This window comes from Papio anubis, chromosome 4, assembly GCF_008728515.1.
Source record: "Papio anubis isolate 15944 chromosome 4, Panubis1.0, whole genome shotgun sequence".
NCBI lineage: Eukaryota > Metazoa > Chordata > Mammalia > Primates > Cercopithecidae > Papio > Papio anubis.
In genome coordinates, this window is record NC_044979.1 from 98,634,042 (window position 1) to 98,655,459 (window position 21,418).

Sequence of the window (21,418 nt, forward strand, 5' to 3'; positions counted from 1 at the left end):
TCAGTAAACTCCAATAGACCTGAGCTCTGTAGTTTTCTTAGCTGTCAGTGAAATGTCTTCTAAATGTGTTAAACTGTCTCAGGCTTGCCCAAAAAATGACCATGTCAGTGACAGATGACATTTATGGTACCACCCTAAAAGCAAAGAATAATTATAGTAAGATAATTAGGCATTAGGGCATTGATGAGGCCAAATGAATGTGGAGAAAGTTAAACATGCAGAAATATCTGGCTCCAGGTCTTATATGTGTTGGGAACTTTCCAAAATTCAGAGCATAGAAATTCCCATGATGCTAGCTCAGTAAATTTTCAAGCCTTTGGAATCTCTGCTGACCTTTGGAAAACATAGCAGATTCTTCTTTTAATCACACAACCAGCTGTCCTAAGGGCCAATTAGCCCGAATTATGGTTTTTTTTCTAATTACTTATTTGTTAAATATTACTGTTATTAATTTTCTTTATCAGTTTTCCTTAGATCAGAGGTTCTCAAACTTTTTCAGTTCCAGCCATCCTCAGTATTTCAATAACTTTTCTTCTGGTATGCCTAGGCCAAAAGAAATACCTTACTATTCTGCTTATTAAATAGTTAGGTCAAAACTACTTAATAAGCATGGAAGCATCTATGTAGATATTTGAAATAAATAATACACAGATATTAAAAGATAAAGGAGGAATAGTCTTATTTCATTCTTAAATAAGTGTAATTACTTCCTAATGGAATACGTGTAGGTACCTGTTGAGCTCTGCACAACTTCTCAAATCTTAGAATCGAATTGGACACCACCACCCTCATCTCCATTCCACATTTATTTTTGCATGCTATTGGCTTTTAACAGCAATCACCAAAAATTCAGCTTTGTGAAGATGTGAAATAATCTAAAAGCATATAAGTATGATTTAATGTTGAAATGCTGATAATCTTGAGTTTTCTCAGTGTCCAACAGATGTCAAATATTGCTGTGTATTCTTTAAAATGCAACATATTCTGTGTCATCCCTGTGAGTTCAGTACAGCATCCTGGGGCACACAGTTTGGAAACTGCAACCCTATACATTAAACATGAATGATTAGGTCCAACATTCAAATCTCTCAAATTTACAAAGAATGGGAATTTCTGATTTATACTTACGACTGAAATTTCTCCTAGGGATCACATCTGGTATTTAGTACCTACACACCTAGCTGTTCTTCACTTCCTTAGGAAGCTATGTGCTTATGTTCAGGATAGCATTTCCCCCCCCCCTTCTAATTTTCTACCTTTGGAAATGCATGCAGTCTGCTGTTTCCTTCTCTAATTCCTTGTCAGTAATCATGCTGGCCAAAATGGCCTGGTGAGCAATGTTGTTTATTTCATTGGATGCCTGTTTTTTAACATCCATTTTATTTTGGTTATTAATTATTATCGAGTATCCTGAGTATGAGAAACCTAGTACAGAGCTTACATAAGTAGGAAAAAGAATGCTATCTTCTCTTAGAGGTTACATGCTGCAAAGCTTGTCACTGCCGATCGCTTGCTTCAAACCCTTAGCCCTTTGTGAGCAAGCAGATGTCACATGAACTAAGACCCCAGAGCACATCAGCCACTTGGTTGGTTTCTCATGCCTGTTTTCTAGCCTCTTCAGTGGATTTTAATACCTTGGCCTTTGGCTGCTTTTCTGAAGAAGCCTCATGACATCACTAAGCTTCAGGCTCAAATATATTTTATCCATACTTTATGGCTCTCTTTAGTCTGAAAAAGATTTTGCTGCTTCTCCTTCTTCCTCTTTCTCCTCTGCCTCCTTTTCTTACTCCTCTTCTTCCCCTCTTCCTCCTCTTCTTCTTCTCCTCTTTCTTCTCCTCCTCCTCTGCCTCCTGCTGTTCTTTTCCTCCTCTTCCTCCCTCTTCTCCTTCTGTCTTCTTGTTCTCTTATTAACGTTTTCATAGTTTCCCTTGGAATATTTTAGCCCTGAAGAGCTAAACACTAAACATCAAGCCTATTTGTTGAGTGATTATAGTGGCTGGAGGTCAGGGCTGTCTCCCAGACCCCTAGATGCAGGATATCCTTCTAAGGGACACAGAGATTGGGAATTGGGAATGGAGCAATGCCTAGTTGTAGAAGTGGCTGAAAGAGAAGTTGGAATAAAAATGGCCACCATTGCCAATTCCTTTGCTTTACAGTTTAAAAGTGACTCTATGGTCGAGCTCTCCTCAGCCTCTTCTCTCTTCCCTGACTTCTTTCCCCGCATCTCTGCCTCTTCTCTCTCTCTCATCCATCCCTTACTTCCTCACCTTCTCCGCCTCCAGCCTATAAAACGTTCTTGGGCTGTCCCCAGTCAGGTGGATGTTGCCTAACTCGTGTGTGATACCAATAACCCATGCTAGTGAAGCCAATGAGGTAATTTTCCCTGAAGCTCTAAATATAATTTAACAAGTTAAACACTGTAACATTGTGGTGAATGCACTATTAAGGGACTGTAAATTGCTTACATAGCATCAATAAACACAGTGCCCTAAAGCCAGGGGCCGTTAAGACTTTATAATCTAAAGCAGCACTTGGAGTATCACCCTGAGGCTTCAGCTTCAAGTCAGATAAAAACAAAGCTGGCTGAAGGCTTCGGTTGATGCCAAATGTACATAAGAACACAACAAGCTTTAGGGGGTAATTACTTTCTGAATGCTTGAAGTGGATTTGCTGAGAAACACATCTGTTATCAAATTTGCCAGTGATTAATTTGATTCTTCCATTTGCACAGAAAATGGGGCAAGTGGAGTTGATGGTTACCAGTGCCAAGCCGACTGGTATATGGCTCCTTCCACAGATTCAAGTATCATTTTCTTGGGATAGGAAAAAAAAATCAGTATAATCTACTCTCATACATACATTGGATTAAACCCTACAGGATTATGTGTATTGAAAAAAATCTTTCTGTAATTAAATTATCTTTGGTGTTGTTGAAAGGGTACAGAGTTTTAAAAGTTTATGGCTTCTTTTGGAAACAGAATAGTTCGTGTTTCAGATTTTGCAAGTCCCCAAGCTTCCTTCCCCTTCTTTTTCCTTTCCTCTGATGTCCACCCACCCCTGGCCAAATCCTTTCACAAAACACACCTCCCCTCTGTAATTCCTTCCCGGGTTCATATTCTCAGCCAACTGGTGACTAACCCTTTTTGTGTTTTAACTATTATCCAGAGTATTTGGTCTAAAGCATTTGCATTTGAGCTCTGGAAAGCTCTTAGCATTTTACAAATGTTACCCCATTAATCACTGCAGCCATCAGCCTGACAGTGTTTACCTTATATTTAAAAGTGGTGGAAAAAAGAAAGCTCTGAATGGTCCCGAGACCTGACCAAGGTTCCTTGGTGAGTCGGGAGGGGACAAGGGAGAACTCACTGTCTCAGGCCTCCCAGCTCTCACACCTGCCATGCCACACACTCCTAAAACCTGCATAGGACCTTTGGGTCTGCAGGGTCTCAGGGTCACCTTTTTGATTTCTGGTCTTCCTTCCTTCCATCCTTCCTTCCTTCCTTCCTTCCTTCCTTCCTTCCTTCCTTCCTTCCTTCCTTCTTTCTCTCTCACTTTCTCTCTCTCTCTCTTTCTCTTTCTCTTTCTCTCTCGTCTCTTTCTCTCTCTCTCTCTCTCTTCTCTTTTCTCTTCCTTTCATCTCACTCTGTCTCCCGGGTTGGAGTGCAATCGTGCAATCTCGGCTCACTGCAACTTCTGCCTCCCAGTTCAAGTGATTCTCCTGCCTCAGCCTCCCAAGTTGGGATTACAGGCGCCTGCCACCACGCCCAGCTAATTTTTGTATATTTTGTGGAGACGGGGTTTTGCCATGTTGCCCAGGCAGGTGTCAGACTCCTGAGCTCAAGCGATCCACCTGCCTCGGCCTCCCAAGATGCTAGAATTACAGGCATGAGTGAGCCACCGATTTATTTCTAACTAACTTGCTGAGTTATGCTTTAAGCCTGAATGGAAGTTCCTGTGCAGATTCATCTCCTTTTGTTGTTATTGAGGCCATCCCGAGACCATGGAGACTTGCCTCTCATGTGTCTGGTCTCCGGTACACCATGCCCATCCGCTGAGGAGGGACAGTAACTGACAGAAGGGTACATCACGGGGGCTCAGAACAACAGGTAAAATGCCCCACGCTCATAAATGGCCATCAGCAGACAGCAACTCATCTGTCTCCTGGGCAGTCTTGAGCCTTCCCCTTGACCCTCTTTAGCCCCATCTTTCAGCCACATATCATGTTGTCTTGTGACTTTACTCATTAGAGTGCCATCAGGGTTCATGCTACCTGGCTTCACTGGCAGAAAGGAATTTAAAGATGGGAAGACAGAGAAAGAAGGAGATGGTACAGGACGATTTGATCCAGGGGTCACAGTCCACTAGGGATGGCTTTTGTTCCAGGACAAGGTTGAAATGAATGATCTGCAGTGAAGTACGAGGTAGGCACGAACCTAGAGATGCTTCTTCCGCATTCGATTACTAAAACTGCTTCCAGCTGGTCTCGACATCTCTGTTAGGAAATAGGCCACTCTCCAGGAGATGTTTCCACTGATGATAATCAACCAGGCTAGCCATTCATATGTCTCTGAGGGTGGTGGGTGCAATTCAGTTTTCTCTCCCAACTTGAAATCTTCATGCCAATAATACACCTTCAACATGGGCTTCTTAGGTCTTGATGGTAAATTATAAAAACACTAAGATCATAACATTTTCTAAACAAGAGCAATTTCATCCTACTTCTAAGCAGCTTCAGTTAATTTCTAAATTCCCCAGCACTGCAGGGACTCCCTACTTTCTACCCCCCCCCATTTATTTTTTATAAAACACGATCCAAATATATCATGGGAGATGCACCGTGCCTTTTCCTGTCTTTCAAGTAATGCATTTTTATGTAAACATGTTGTTTATGAAAGAGCCTTTCATGGATGCCTTGTGTTGCCTTTGCTCAAGAAAATACATTTTAAAAGAATTCTCCCCAGCCTGGCATGTAATGTTTCATTAGCCAACATAACCTTGTTTATTTGCTTTTTAAAATTTTATTTGGGAAAGGAAATCAATTTGCACCCCTGACATGCTGCCAGGTTCCTGTTTATATGCACACAATAGGCAGCTTGGAGGGGGTAAAAATATATAGTTTATGATTTCAGCATTAAGTGTGACACAATCTGTATATGAAACCATAGAGGCAGTCCTGTTTTCCTGTCCCTGCAGCCACGCTGCAGTTTAAGCTTTTTATCAGAGTATTAACCCAGTGTGCACAGAGGGAATGGTCCTAATCATGCTGGGCACTTTTAGTATGAGGAAAAACTGTCAGAATGAAATAGATTCTTTGCTGGATTTTGTTTGTATTTTCTTATTTGTTTTTGGGAAAATACTTTAAGTGACCGACTGGGACTCGGCCTTATAGCTGGGCTGTGCTTTGGGTGAGCTTGAATGTCTTTCCAGTATAAAATGTCCTCAGGCTTTTGTGGTCAGAGATTCCTTGGCTGATGGGAGGTTGACAGGACCCTAAGGTCAGTGTGTCTGTCAAACAGAATTCCTTTCCCTTCACTTCAGTCCCCAACAGTGATGTCCAGCAGATGGATATCTGCTGAACTTGACCCTCACTCCTGCCTCCTTTGAGTGGACCCCCTGGGCTTTTCTCTTCCCCAAAGTGAAATAATTACCTTACTGGTCCAGTGTATGGAGATCCAAATATGAACATGAAATAAAGTCGTTCCTTCCCCTTTGCAGAAATGACACTCTCTAAAATCACCCATCGTAGCAAAAAAAAAACCAAAAAACTGAATTAGTAGTCAAGAGATCTAGATTCTAGTCCTACTCCTGCCTCCGTTTAGATGTGGGCCACTGGCCCGGTCACACCATCTCTTTGACCTCTACCTTCTTCTCTGTCGAGTCAGGGAGTTGGATTCAAGGCTCTCCGTGGTATATTTCAACTCTGAAGTTCTATGTGCAAGTACTGACAAGTTTCATTTAAAACATCTTCACCTCAGACTTGGAATTTCTTCCTGCCTGTCTCCCAGCCTGCTTCGAAGCCAGACCCCCAGTTTTGGGTTTATCCGTCTGAATTCCTGTTTCTGTTCCTGTTGGGGTGGAGCCTTCTCCCCTCCTTTTCACTGCCTTGCCTTCCTCTCTGTTAAGAATTATTGTAACTTCCATGGACCTGCTTTTTTCTTTTCATTTTCCTAGGTTACCACTGAAACCTAACAATCAAATCTTGCATATTGAAAATGTAACTCTACTGGGCAGCACCCATTTGGTTACAGACGCTGTGTCTGGAGGCAGGACAGGGTCCCTTTCCATTCCACCCTGCTAGTCACAAGGTCGGCTCTGGGCCACAGCCTCTTATCAGAGGCCCGGAGGGCATTTCTAGTTTTTTAAGTGACCCTTTATTTGGCTGAGCATGCCACAAGCTCTAGGTATGCTCTATATGTGAATCTAGACTGTTCACATGAGCAAGCCAAGGAGGGAAGCAGACTTGGGGAGAGCTTGAATACAAGGAGAATCTTTCATTATTCATCTCCACTAGTAATTAGAGGGCACTATTGAATAGATATAATTGGATCATGTCACAAAAATTAAGATAAAAGACCATAAGCACCCCATTCTGGCTCAGTGTTCCTCCCCTCTCCTCCGCCTTCACTGGAGTTTTATTCAGCTGGTGGTAGGACTCAGCACACTAGAGGTCTTCCAGTTGCCATAGATCTGTAAGCTGCATTGTGTGTGTGTGTGCACGTGTGTGTGTGTGTGTAAATGAAAAGCTTCCCGCATATGGGCTTACCTAAACCTTTATCAAACATGGTGGTGTGCAAGGATGTTAGAATAAATGGAGCAACATACAAGACAAGGCATTTATGAGGGCTGGCAACTGTTCTCTCTTCCTGTGCCAGCAGATGTGAGATTAGTAGTTAGCTACCCAGATAAATCAGTACTAGGTACAAATGCATAATTGACTCATAGGCAAAGCCACTTCACCAACATGAAGATAATATAAGAAATTCAAATACTTTGTGGTTTATCTTTTGCCCTGACCATACCTTATATCAATGATTATAAACCTTTAAAAAGGCGTTTTGTACTGAGATTCTATTTGATTTTTTAGGGCAGATTTAAATTTCTAAATCCATTTATAGGTTTTGAAAATTATTTCATAAAGTGACTAGCAAACTATATAGGTGTGAAAAGACATCTGAAAAACGTATTTCTTTACATATAGGGCTGTAATTGGATTTCTTTCAAAGTAACTGGACAACACTCAAATATTTTTTTAAAAAAAACAGATCTTAGAGCAAAATAAAAAAAAAACCGGCAAACATATAGATATCATTAACATAAGAACATGAGCATCATCACAACGGGAATGTTACAAAGCCTTTTGTCCAGGAACTCACTTACTGAAAGCTCCAGCAATATGGGTGTGGTTCTTATGTGAATCCCTGATTCCCCTGAGATCTCATCTAGAGTTTAGGTTTAGAGATATTATTTCTTAGTCTATCAAATAATCAGTAAATTTGTTCCACATTGAAGTTATCAGTAGAGCACAATAGAATGAAAATGAACTTAAAATGGAATGTTATAGCATGTTCCAGTTGCCAAAGACCAGGGACCTGCAGACTTAGTGTCTTTTCACAGGAGTGAGAGGTTGCCAGGGAGAGTGTCTCAATAAAAATACGGATGTCACTGACATTAGCGCTTCTGCTTAGTGAGTCAACTCATATATCCTGGCTGTCTTAGGTAGAGAAATGCAGCTTCTAGATGTGCTTACTTTCCTCCTGCTCAGTAATTTTGGCGGAAAGTGGAGTTGAGCTCGGCATGGTAATGGCTTTACGGTACATAAACACCAGGTGCCAAATTCTACCTTCTGTGACTCCCACATATAAAGCTGTTCTTATTCTAAGCCCAATTGTTTCACCGGGAGGAATGTAGACAGATAGGAAGCTGTGGCCTTAAAGTGAGACCTGGATTTCAGGGCGTGTAACTGGGTTCAGAGAAGCCACGCTTGCCCGAGCTCATCTTTGTGGGGTGGAGCCAGGTTACTTGGGCACACCATGGGATGGGTGCGTCTTAGCTCTGCCATCTATTGTTTTTCTCAGCCCAATCATGATTTTTTGGGTGCGTGGGTCAATGCAGAGCCAGTTTATTTTTCTGTGTGTTAGGTTGATGGATGATTTTTTTTACCCTTCTGACTTACCTTTTCTTGTATAAATTTTCTCTAATGAACATGTGTATTATGGATATATTGGTGATAAAATAAAAATAACCCACGTTTGATGAACACATAATTGTACTGGGTATTTTCTGATCATCCATCCAAGCCCATTCTGTCCCTTTTTGATTCTACTCTTGCCCTGAATGGCTGGCCCATACACACCATCTAATGAGTACCTTTAACTGGTGTTTTCCTGTTCGGTTTGGGCATATGGCCATGGAGTCATCACTGCAGGTTCCAGGAAGAAAGCAGGGAGAGACTGGGCACCTATTCTCCTAGCTCCTTCAGTTGGCTGCTTTCTTTGACCAGGAGCCACAGGTCTGGCCAAGCGCCGTCTCCCCACATGGTTCTCTCTTCTTCCCAGGTCTTGCGGACTTCTCCCTGGCTTCCTCTCTCCTGAGTCCTGGTAACCTCTTCCTTCTCTTACTCTTGTAGCTCCCTGCTGAAACTGGCCCCAGGGTGTTACACCATCTGTGGCTTTCCTACAATCTGTTTCCACCTTTGCAAAAAGTCTCTTTATTAAATGCTCCTCACATTACCCAGTTTGAAGGTACTAGCTGTTTCCTACTGGGATCCCAGATGTTAAAGTAGTCAAACTCTCTAATTGAAATTGTGCGTTTGTATGCAGTCTTCTCAGACTAAAGCATCACCTTCTTTCTGTTTGACTGCAATTTTAACAATACTGAAAAACAGTGGAGTCTCACGGCACAATGAAGTGAAATGAAATTTTAAAAATTAAGGAATATGATAGACTCAGAAGGCAAGGGATTGTATAGGAAAATGAATTCATGACTTTTAAAGAAGTATTTTAAAGATGTGAGATCCCAGAGAAAGAAATCATAAAAGAGATCCTTGATGGTTAAGAAAAAAATAGAACCATTAGGTTTTCTGTTTTTTGTTTTTGTTTTTGTTTTTTTAATTCTTATTTGAAGAATAAGGATCAGAAATGGTCCGGTGCTTTTGGATCAGAATAAGTGAGGGAGGATGTCATGAATGGGAAAGGATAGATTAAGTAAGGGTGAAATTGGTTTCAAGGAGACAGAGCTATAATTTCTGATCAAGTGGCCAGGCCTCATATGTGAGCCTCATTGGAAGGTAACATTTAAGGAAAGACTTGGAAGAGATGAGGGAAGGAACTGGGGATATGTGGGAAGAAGCCTTCCAGTTTAGGGGAACAGCTGGTGCCAAGGCTCCTGTGTGTTCACAGAATATCAAGGAGGTCCTATGAGTCTACAACAACAGAGTGATGGGGTAGAGTAGCAGGAAATGAAATCACAGTGGTGATAGGTTATAGCATGCAGGTTTCTGGGGCACCTTGCAGGAGCTGTAAAAATGAAAACTACCTCAGTGACTCCTATTGCACTAGGGACCCCTAAGGATCCAGAGAACCCAAGTTGTGCTGGGAGAAATTGATGAAGATTGTTTTTAATATTCAGACAGGATTTCCAGAAGTTGCTTTGGGCACTGTCATGCCCAGTTGTGGCCAGTGTATTATCCCCTGTGCTATATAACAAATGCTGTTTTGTTTGCTGTGATGAAGGAAAAATGTTATCTCTTTAATTTCAGATGTCATAAAATAAGACAGACTAAGCCTCTCATTGAGTTTCTCTGTTGCATTACTTAGTTTGATTTTTGCTTTAAGAAAAAAGAAATACTGTTAATGACGATTAAGTTTGGTTGGAAGCAACGGCGGTTCAAAGGTACTTATTCCCCAGTGAAACAACCACTTCCCAGGATAGAAATAGGCTGCTGAATTAACACTGATCATTAGAACAGCACAGCAGTAACTTACATTTGCAAGTACTAGACAATTTACAATGCAAGGCCATTCATGAAGAGCTACCTGACAGGTTCCACCAGAAGTGAAATGAAGCAGCAAGCACCTCTTTTCTTTATTGTTTTGGAGGAGGAAGTCTAACTTGTAGCACATTTTCCTTTCCACTGAAGATAGCATTTCTATTTTATGTTAAGAGTATAATTTGCCAACTATTCCAGAATGCAGGTGCCCAACCAATGCTCCAGGCAAGGGAGTTTTCAAGCAATTTCAGTTTAGCCAGCCCTACCCTCCAGCTGTTTTGGCCAGGAGAGAACAGGAGCTGAGAAAGGGGGGCTTGGGCAAGGGAAAGGCAAAGGTGAGTCTCTTCTTAGATCTGTAATATATCATTAGCAGCTTTCCAGAGAGTGCTACATTTATATTTCTGGTTACTAAGTAGGTATGCATTGGAGTCTTTTTGAAATGCTGAAGAAATAGACCCTTCAGCATCCTCGTGGTAATTATACATGTCCTTATTTTTAGTAACTTTGCAAATTTCTGGTAAGGAAGGGAGAGACATTTGTTTAGTAATTCTAGAATGGGCCATTTGCCTCTTGCACGACCAGACTAGATTCGCAGTGTGCAAATACTCAGCATTTCTCTGCACGCGCTGCACCCCTTTTGTGATTTTTAAATACCCTTTCTTCTCCCATACCACACAGGTGTGAGAGCTTGGCAAGGTCATTGTTGCCTTCTGTTTATCTGCCCCACACCTGCCTCGGGACTCCTTTCCTCACTTGTTTCTAGTCACGTTGCTTTGGTTTTTCCTGTCAGTTTTCCAGTCACTTGGAAGGGCCCTCACTTCCATCAGTGGCTCTGGTTGACCAGACACGTGGTAAATTGGGGAGACTGTTAAGCTGCCTGCTGGCCTCTGGCCTCTGCGTGTTGATATGACTTAGGATAACACAAATCAGCAATTTTTTTTTTTTCTGAGACAGAGTCTCACTCTGTCACCCAGGCTGGAGTGCAGTGGCATGATCTCAGCTCACTGCAACCTCCACCTCGCAAGTTCAAGCGATTCTCCTGCCTCAGCCTCCTGAGTAGCTGGGATTACAGGCATGTACCACCACACCCAGCTAATTTTTTGTATTTTAGTAGAGACAGGGTTTCACCGTGTTGCCCAGGCTGGTCACAAACTCCTGAGCTCAGGCAATCCACCCACCTCAGCCTTCCAAAGAGCTGGGATTATAGGCATGAGCCACTGCACCCAGCCAATGTTATCTTTTCATATTAGGATCACAGGCTTAAGATGACCATGTTCCTGACTTAGACAAGAGGAAATTGTCTATCAGTTGCTCTTTAGTCACATTTCAACACCTCAAAAATCACAGTTCATTTATCTATCCAACCAATGGTAATTTATATAGTTCTGTGCCAGGCACTGAGCTAGGTGCTAGCGATAGAAGAGAAAACAAGAGAGGCTGTGTTCCTTTCTTCCTGGAATTTATTGTACAGTGAACTGGAAATAATAGTAATGACAATTGCACACTGTGAAACATGCTATAGGTGAAAGGATTGGGCTGCTGAAGTAGAAAACAGGTGGAATACCTTTAGCTAGGGAGGTGACGTTTAAGATGAACTGGAAAAGGGGAGAGAAAGGGAATCATTCTAAGAACAAGGATGTCAGAGCAGAGAAGCACAGGGTTGTAAGATAATATGTATGTTACTAAAGCTCTTTTCAAACCATTGCTATATCTTTACTTTGTAGGTCAAAGGAAGCAAGGGTACATGATCCTCATTTTGTACTTGAGAAAATGTCATTGATCAATCAACACATTTATTGCTTAGAGGACAGGATTTAGCTAGGCAGAGAGAAGGAGAGGAAATTCTAGGTCTGGGGCATGTACAGGCAAAGGTATGAAGGTGAAAATTTGAAGTCGCCTGTTGTGTAATGAATAGACCAGTGTGGCTGGAGTTTAGGGTTTGCACAGGGGATAGTGGTAGGAGATGAGGCCGGAAATATGGGGTCTTGAAAGCAAGGCTAAGTGTGGGTTTTTACTGACGGTAATGGGGAGCTATAGCAGGTTTCAGAGCTGGAGAGTAGCATTAGGAAAGTGCTGAATTACATCAATTAATTGGAGAACAGGGTCTGGAGTGTTCGGGGAGGGACTAAAAGGATTGGAAGCCAGGAACCAGGCTCCTATATCAGTAGGAAGCAATTGTATGATCAGGACAGGAGGTGACAGACGTCTAAAGCTAGTGGGAGGGTCAAGAAAAGGCAAGGCAGATGTGGGAATCATGAAGACAAAATCGACAGACTGGAGAAGTTCAGCAGGATCATGTGTTTAGTGTTGGAGTTTAGATGAAAACACAGACCTGCTGACCAGCCCCTTGCCCTTCAGAACATGGAATAATTGGCTCTCGGTGACACATCTTTCTCTGCTTCCACAGTGTGTGTGTGTGTGTGTGTGTGTGTGTGTGTGTGTGTGTGTGTGAAGGTATTTTTCAGATTCATGTGTTTTTCATCCTTTCTCTTCCCTACTGTTCATATTCCTTCTAAGTTGGAGGCTCACTGTAGTAAGGAGAGGGCTGACTTTTTATTTTCTCTTGTTCCACAGCACTCATTGTACTGTTCTATATACTCACTCAGCAAACATCTATGTGATGGGCATTGTATTAGGCCCTGAGGACAATGATAGGAAATCAGAACCTCTCCCCATCATCAAAGTGTTCATAGCTAGAAGGAAGACTGACTTTAAACAAAATACATATACCAGTGTGTTCTAAGGGCTGTGAAAGAAGTGTGTGTGGGATAAGGTGGAGGACCAAGGAATAGTTAGCTGATACTATCTGGTATTAGCAATGATAGTAATGATGATGAGAGTAGTGATAATTAGAATAATGGCTGCTAACATTTATTGGACAGTTAATTGTCCAACATTGCATTAAATGCTTTGCTTGTATGACCTGATTTAATATTTACAAAAACTTTATCAGATAGGGTTGTCTCTATTTAACAACTGAGAAAACTGAAGTACAGAGGTGCTATAAGCTTGCTGAAGATCACATATCATTCATTTATTTGCAGAATAATTGAATCCATTGCTATCTACCAAGCACACAGCATGGAGGCAGGCACTGGTTATTTTCAGGTGAACACAGCATGTTTTCTGCTCCAAGAACAGTAAACAGTTATGTCATTTTTATTTTTCGAGATGGAGTCTCACTGTGTTGCCCAGGCTGGAGTGCAGTGGCGTGATCTCGGCTCATTGCAACCTCTGCCTCCCAGGTTCAAGCAATTCTCCCTGCCTTAGCATCTCAAGTAGCTGCGATTACAGGCATCCACCACCATGCCCAGCTAATTTTTGTATTTTTTAGTACAGATGGATTTCGCCATGTTGACCAGGCTGGTCTTGAACTCTTAACTTTAGGTGATCCACCTGCCTTGGCCTCCCAAAGTGCTGGGATTACAGTCGTGAGCCACCAGCCAGGCCAGTTACGTGATTTTTAATGGCATGAGACTAGTTTCTGACGTCCAGGATTTTGGTGGATACATCAATCAAAGAAATTTGCTCAATCTTGATTCCAGTAACCTGAATAAAGTACAGCTATTTCTCTCCTTTTAACCCATATGATTATATTTAGCAAAGACAACCAAGACAGTAATGTGGGAGATGAGAACAGAAACATGGACAGTCCAAGGCGTTAAGAAACTGACCAGGAAGGGGCAGAATCTTTCTTTGAGAGACACTTGGAAACTGTTTCTCACAGTCAAGGGTGGCACCTGAGAAGGTATTTGTTGTCTTGAGTATTTGACTACAGGATTAAATGAATAGCTATCAAATGCTCACAGGGATGGTTCAGGGCTCCATTGCCTCAAACCCAGTATTTTCTAGAAAGAATGACAGAGCTCTGGGGATTGGAGGGGAGCCTCAGCAAGCTGGGCAGATCTTGCTGCTCAGGAGCTGACAGCCTCAAGTCTAGAACCTCCCTTATGGGGGCCGTCTGCTTCTGGCAATGGGTGAGGGGGCTAAAGCCACTGATGATTGTATCAGTGTGCAAGCTGCCTCTCTACCTACTGTGATGTCTTCCCTCAAGTCAAAGGGGAGCTGCCTATGCATGCAGCATGACTTTTAGATAAGGGACACTCATCAGACATTTTGAAATGAATTCACGGTGTATATCCAAGCTTTTCCAGCTGTGAAGGTGGTGGTGATGACATTGATCCAGATTAGTGGTACGCCAGATATATTGTTGTGTATTTCTCAGACCACATACCAATATTAATTAATCACTCATTTATAGTGCCCATTGTAAGAATAGCAGGCATACCTTAGTTTTTGCCAAGTCACTTTCTACAAAAAATATTTGTACAACAAGACTTTAGAAGCAGCAGGAATTAGTGGTGATGTGCCTGGTTAAGAGGTCTGAAGCCAAACTGCCTAGAGCTGAGCTTTTCCACTTGTTGGCTGTGTGATTTTGAGCAAGTCACTTAACCTCTTTGCATCAATGTCCTCAACTGTGTAGTAACCATATGCCTACCTTCTAGACTGATGAGAAGGGTTAAATGAGTTTTCTGACATACAGTAATGCTGTATCAGTGTTAGCCATTATTAGTATTACTAATACTAATATCAGTCATGGGGAGCAGCCACTAGACTGTACATTTTGTCTCTGTGCCTCATGTTCTGGACTTTACTGAAAGGAAAGAAGTACATTTTTGTTTTCAGACACTGTGCTGGGACATCCGTCATCTCACATGATTCTGATGCTAATCCTGTCCTTTAGATGATTATCTCCATTTTAAAGATGAGAAAGGTATGGCTCAGAGGACTTCAATGATGTGCCCCAGACATGACGGAGCTGATGCAAACTTGATCCTAGGTCTGGTCCATTCTAGTCCTTATGTTTTTCTTTTATGCTATGGTACCTCTTGGAATTTGTCAGAGTTAAATAGCAAACTGAAAAAGCAAAATGAATGAAAGAATTAACTTCCAGACAGGGTCTCACTCTGTCCCCCAGGCTGGAGTGCAGTGGTATAATCATGGCTCACTGCAGCCTCAACCTCCTGGGCTCAAGTGATCTTCCTGCCTCAGCCTTTCAAGTCGCTGCGACCACAGGTGTGTGCCACCATGCCTGGCTAATTTTCTTAGTTAAAAAGCAGAATGTAAATGTGTATATCAAGGCTAGAGTTTTCATAGTCCCCTGTGCTCTCCTCTCCCTTCTGAAGAGATGACCTGAGATGCTTTCTTACCTTGTGTTGTCCACCTTGCCCTGTGTGACTGTGCTGCACAGAATGCTAGGAGGGAGAGGTGGCCTGCATGGTCCCTGGAGCCCTCCTCTACTCCATGTCTCTTCTGACACCTCACTATCCCCTTGGTCATGGGGCGGCCTGTCCTCTTAGTAAGATCCAAAAAATACCTGTCCTGATAGATAGCTCCTGAGAGCACAAAACGCGGGAATCAGGACTCTCTAACATCCTTTCTATACCTCCAGAAAGCCTAGTAGCTTCCAGAGGGTTAGAACCTTCGTTATTCTGTGAATGTCTTGCATATCTTTTGGATGCAGTTCAGGGATGTTTACATCTGGGAACTTCTGAAAGTCTTCATAACTGCCCAGGCATCATTAAGATGCAGACAACTCTAAGATTGCACAACTCGTAACTGTGAGTTAAGATGACCCTGGCTCTTTATGGAAAATCCCATAAAGTCTCCCCACAGTGGCAGTTGGATGGAATATAGATTTGCAGATAACATTTTGAGACCTTACAGGAATCAACATCACGTTGCCTATATGCTCCAACCTTCACTTTCAATTGTGGTCCATTCCCTTCATCCTTCATTACCACACCCTAAAATTATAGTTATTTTTAAGAACATGGATGTATACTTATGTGCATCAGATTGTTTTTTTTGCATTTTGTATACCAAGCCCATGCATGCAGAAAGACAATTACCACTCTACCTCAAGCTCAGGAGTATGCAATCAAGACTCATTATTCCCCTGCTTCTCATTTCATTCACACCCTTTATGTCTCAGAACAATAATGAATGGAGAGCAAAGCATCCCAAAATACTTGAGGAAAGGAAGAAGTCAAAGGACATGCTGAGAAATGTGAATCAAAGAGGGAGAAATTTCGGTGAAGATCGTTTGTTTAAAGTGGAGCTCTCATCTTTGGTGGTTGAGAGATTGTACTTTTTGTTAGATCTGTTTCTTGAATCATGATCCCTTGGGGTTTGGCAGAAAGCTATAATTTTTGGAAGGCTCACTTCTACAAAAGCTTATGGTTATGGAGAAAAATCAACGTTTGTAGGTCCATGAATCAGAGTCTAAAAGTCTGTTTGGATATTTAGTGTCTCATAAAATATAACATAGGAAGAAACTTGTGGAGTATCAGAGCTGGAAAAGATCATGAAGACCATGTGGTCCAGCCCCCTCCTTTAATGATGAGGCTACTGAGCCCAGCGAGGTTGAATGATTCATCCAGGTTACATGACTACAAGGAACGGTAGACAAACTGGACTAGAATAGACCTCTTAACTCCCAAGCCTGTATATTTTCAACACTATTACACATTACTAATCATTTGGAAACAGTTGAGCCAAAGCATGAACCATGTATCATAAATGAGAGAATCTTAGCAATAAAAGAGACCTTGGAGGTCATCTGGTGCCATCTCCCTTCTGAGGCAGGAATCCTTTTGGTGACATAGCTGACAAATGGCCACTCATCCTGGCTTAACTCTAGTGCCAGGAAGTTCAGTATGTTACAGGCAGCTTGTTGTGTCTTTGGATATCTCTACATATTGGTAAATTTGTTCTGACATGAAGGTCGTATCTGTACCTTGAAAGTATCATCCCGTTAGGAGTGAGGGTGGCCAGAGGTGAGTGGCATGGTATTGGTGTTGGTGAGGAGTTTACTCTTTTTCTCATCTTAAAATAAGGATAGTAATGCCTAACTCTTAAGGGTCATTGTGAAGACTAAAGATGCAGTTTATAAAGCATCTACTATTGTGCCTGCTTCAACATAGGTACTCAAAGTGTAATTATTATTGACTTTTATCATTATTATTACATTTTTGAAGTTATGCCCTCTGGCTGGGTGCCGTGGCTCACACCTGTAATCCTAGCACTTTGGGAGGTGGGTGGATCAAAAGGTCAGGAGTTCAAGACCAGCTTGGCCAACATAGTGAAACCCCATCTCTACTAAAAATACAAAAATTAGCCAAGTGTGGTGGCATGTGCCTGTAGTCCCAGCTAGTCAGGAGGCCGAGGCAGGAGAATCGCTTGAACCCAGGAGACAGAGATTGCGGTGAGCTGAGACCGCGTCATTGCATTCCAGCCTGGGTGACAAAGGGAGACTCCATCGAAAAAAACAAACAAACAACAAACAAACAAACAAGCAAAAAACAAGAAAAGAAATGAAATTATGCCATCTGGAGCAACACAGACTATGTCTAATCTTGCAAATATTTTAAAGCAGTTAGCATGACCCTTTAAGTCTCCTCTTCAGACTAAATATTCTCTGATTCTTCTACTGCTCTTCCTGTGATACATTTTGGATGCCTTAATTCACACTAATTTGTCAATTTTCCCCTTAAAATGTGGTGGCCAAATGTGGTCAATCCAATGTACTCTACAGTGGAATAATTATTTCTCTAGATCTGGATGTTTCACTTCTCATAAAGCAACCTAGATTTATGTTAGCATTTTTGGAGGCCAGATCACACAGTTGGCTCAAGTAAAACCTGATTATCCTATCCAGAACATTAGCTATGCCTCCCAACTTTGTGTCAACTGCAGATTTGACAAGCATGATTTTTACCTCTTCATCCAAACTGTTGATAAAAAATGTTGAACAAGAAAAGGCCAAGGGCAGCTTCGAGGAACACCTCTGGTCCTTCCCTGCATACTGACATCCATCCACTAGTTTGGTGATATTGTTTCACCAGCTTCACATCTACCCACCTGTACTATCAGAAATAACTCAGCAAGATAGAGTTACTCTTTGTGTTTTTGAAATTGGAGATTTAATTTATCTGGAGGTAAAATGCAATTTTTTTTTTTTTTTTTTTTATCGATGAAGACAGGTTTTGAACCCATAATTGGGACAATGTGAACTCAGGAAGTAATTTCGTGTTTGAGTTACTATGTAATGCTTAAAGAAAAAAAATTGCCTTCTCTTAGTGTGAAATGATAATGCTTTTGCTGGGTTGTTTATTTTTCCAAAATGTGTTGAAATTACTCTCTGGATCTGGGAGAAGACTGGAGAATTTGCAGATTTTATGCGTTGGGTAAAGAAGAGATTACAGAAGAGCTAGAATACGTCTTTCAGGAGCCTTTTTCATTTCTGTAGAGATCACAGAGATGAAGAGATGCCTTTAAAGTGTTGATGAAGGAGAATGTTGGACATATTCCTAGATAGTGATTAGTATTCCTTTTGGTGATTCTCAGAGAAGATTCTTAAGCTTTTCTGGGGAGAGGGGATTACTTCTTTCTCTTATTTAACATGCTTTACTCTGAAGAAATTAAACCTATTTGTGCTGCAGCATAAGCCAGTTTTCTTTGTCTTTTTCCATGGTGGATGTAAGGAATGGTGGTTGTGTCCATCATTTGAGCCAAAGTGCTCAAAGATTGGAAGCTCAACTCTCAGCATCTTCCTTCAATGGCCCCTTTAATATTTTTAAAAAGGTTTTACTTTTTTTTATATATACAAGGCTTGTGGCTTTCTTCTTAATCCTGATCCTCTCTATTTCCTCAGCCCACAACTGAACCATAATTTAACAATACCTTAATATCTAAAACTGCATTATTGCATACTTGCATATTGCAAGGTGAACAGACAGGACATTAGCACTCTCGAAAATGGACCAGGGAACAAACAGGTAATGTTTCATCATATGGAATCTTCTAGGAATGTTATAGTTCACCCATTCACTCAATAGTTATTGAACACTCTGATATGTCAGGCACAAAGCTAGGCAATGGAGACATAATGGGGAGTAAAATCAGATGTAGTTTCTTCTCTCATTGGGCTTACAGTCTAGGGGAGAAACAGCTGTTAATCAAACAATCAAGAACAATTGTAAGCCATTGTACTGTAAAGGAAAAGGAGATGGTGCTCATCACTTGGGTGGGTGTGGGCAGGAAAGGCTTACCTACATGTTGATTGATTCTGAGGTCTGAAGGTACAGGCAGGGCAAGGGCATTGGCGTTAGAAAGCAGCATACAAGGCCCGATGCTGGAGCACAGTATGGTTAGTGTGAGGGTAGGAAATTAGAATGTGCAATGAATCACAGGGAGCAAGAGTAGAGGTGGTGTGAGCTGAGCTGGGAGGTAGAAAGAGTCCTACACGGGCTTTGGAGGCATACAAGGAGTGCTGCCAGTGACTTCCAAACCGATGGCTTAGGGTGTATGTTCTGGAGAATGAGTGGGAGGTGAACCTCACATACGCCATGTGTGATGTGATGACTTTTGCATTTTGAAAAGATCACAGTGGCTGTAGTAGGGGAAAAAGGAGGAAGAGAAGCCAGAGTGCATGAAGGAGACCATTGTCTAGACAAGGATAGAAGATGATGGCAGTTGGTTATAGGTTGGTGGAAGGATGGATGGAAAGATTGGAAGAGATGAGGGACACTTAGTTAAATTTGTAGGACTTGGAAACTGCCTAAGAGCGTGATGGAAAAGAGGCATCCAGGATAATTCAAGGAGAGTCCATATGTTTTATAATTTTCTTTGTGAATTTAAAGATTGTGATCTTAAAAATTAAATTGTACAGCATCAATAATTCTAAAAGGAGAGTCAAAAATGGTTCTGTGCCTTGGATCTATTATTGATAGAGTAGGTGACTGTGAGCTAGATGAAAAATTTTAAGTGTCTTTGAACTTAAACAATGGACAAAATAATACTTATAGTTTCTGACCTCATTAAGACCCAGGGAAATAAGTTTGTCAAGGTTCACTTTCAAAAGAAATAACACAATTTTCTTTATTTTCATTATCATTTTTAGTCCAATTCTCTAAATCTCTAGATCCTATAAAAAGTGTGTTCCTGCACTGCCACCAATGCAGATCGCCATTTCCTTTCATCTTACTTTACCCAATCACAGTATTTTCCCACGTCAGAAAAATTTTCCAGTGTGTAAGAGAAGCCTTTGGACTGTGAGTATATATAAGCCTGTTCCTGCCTTTGGGGTCCCACGACAACACAGTAGGCTCACAGTCTAAGCCAGGTGCCCAGTTTCCATCTGGATTCCTGACAAATTGTGTGGTCAGAATTTAGAAATCAGAAACCTGGGAAAGGTGCAATGTGATGGACACAGCCACCCCAAGTACCGTATATGTTATCACCATCATTTAACACGTAGTGCAGGAAATCCTTTTCTTTGCAGAAGAACTTCAAAGGACCACTTCTAGTTCTCTTGGGTAACATTTATTTTTTCTTCGCTAACACCGAAGCGCAAACAGATATATATATTTTTTTTCTTTAGTAAATTGCTAGTGACACTCCATTTTTCCCCTCCCATCCTCAACCTATTGTCTAATAGACCTCTTAAATTTCCCCACCCTTCTAGACTGAAGAGCTGTACCTTGCCACTTGTAGAGATTTACTTATTGCCCTTACCTATTACTTTTTGGCCAAGAACTTTCTCTTTCTCTTTCTTTTCTTTCTTTCTTTCTTTCTTTTTTTCTTTTTTCGAGACAGAGTCTCACTCTGTCCCTCAGGCTGTAATGTGGAGTGTAGAGGTGTAATCCTGGCTTACTGCAGCCTCAAACTCCTGGGCTCAAGTGATCCTCCTGCCTCAGCCTCCCAAAGTGCTGGCATTACAGGCATAAGCACTATGCCGCTTTCTCTTTCTTTACTGGTTTCTAAATTTCTTTCTGACCTTTTGGTCCCAATGTGTTGATCAGCCTTCTCTGCTCAGTGTGAATTTTCTCTGGTTGTCTGAATAACTTTCTTTTCCATGAAGAGCTCTCTCACATATTTTACTTACTTTTGAATTTTAAACAAATAAGCCTTCATTTGAAGGCATCAGAAATAAATACATGATATTAGGTCCTGTCAGTGACTCAGGCATCTCATGTTCTTTCACTGGTTTATCCATGCTGTTAATATACATCTGGCCGGGTGCAGTGGCTCACGCCTGTAATCCCAGCACTTTGGGAGGCCGAGGTGGGTGGATCACCTGAGGTCGGGAGTTCGAGACCAGCCTGACCAACATGGAGAAACCCTGTCTCTACTAAAAATACAAAAAGTAGCTGGGCCTGGTGGCACATGCCTATAATCCCAGCTACTAGGGAGGCTGAGGCAGGAGAATTGCTTGAACCCGGGAGGCGGAGGTTGCGGTGAGCCGAGATTGTGCCATTGCACTCCAGCCTGGGCAATAAGAGTGAAACTCCGCCTCAAAAAAAAAAAAAAAAAATATATATATATATATATATATATACACACACACACACACACACACACATCTAC

The 21,418-nt window shown here is 41.7% G+C and overlaps 1 protein-coding gene across 4 annotated transcripts in view; it reads left to right on the forward strand.

Annotated features, from left to right (window-relative positions):
- Positions 1 to 21,418, forward strand: part of CREB5 (cAMP responsive element binding protein 5) — a 415,931-nt gene that overhangs the window by 139,875 nt on the left and 254,638 nt on the right. The window lies entirely within an intron of this gene.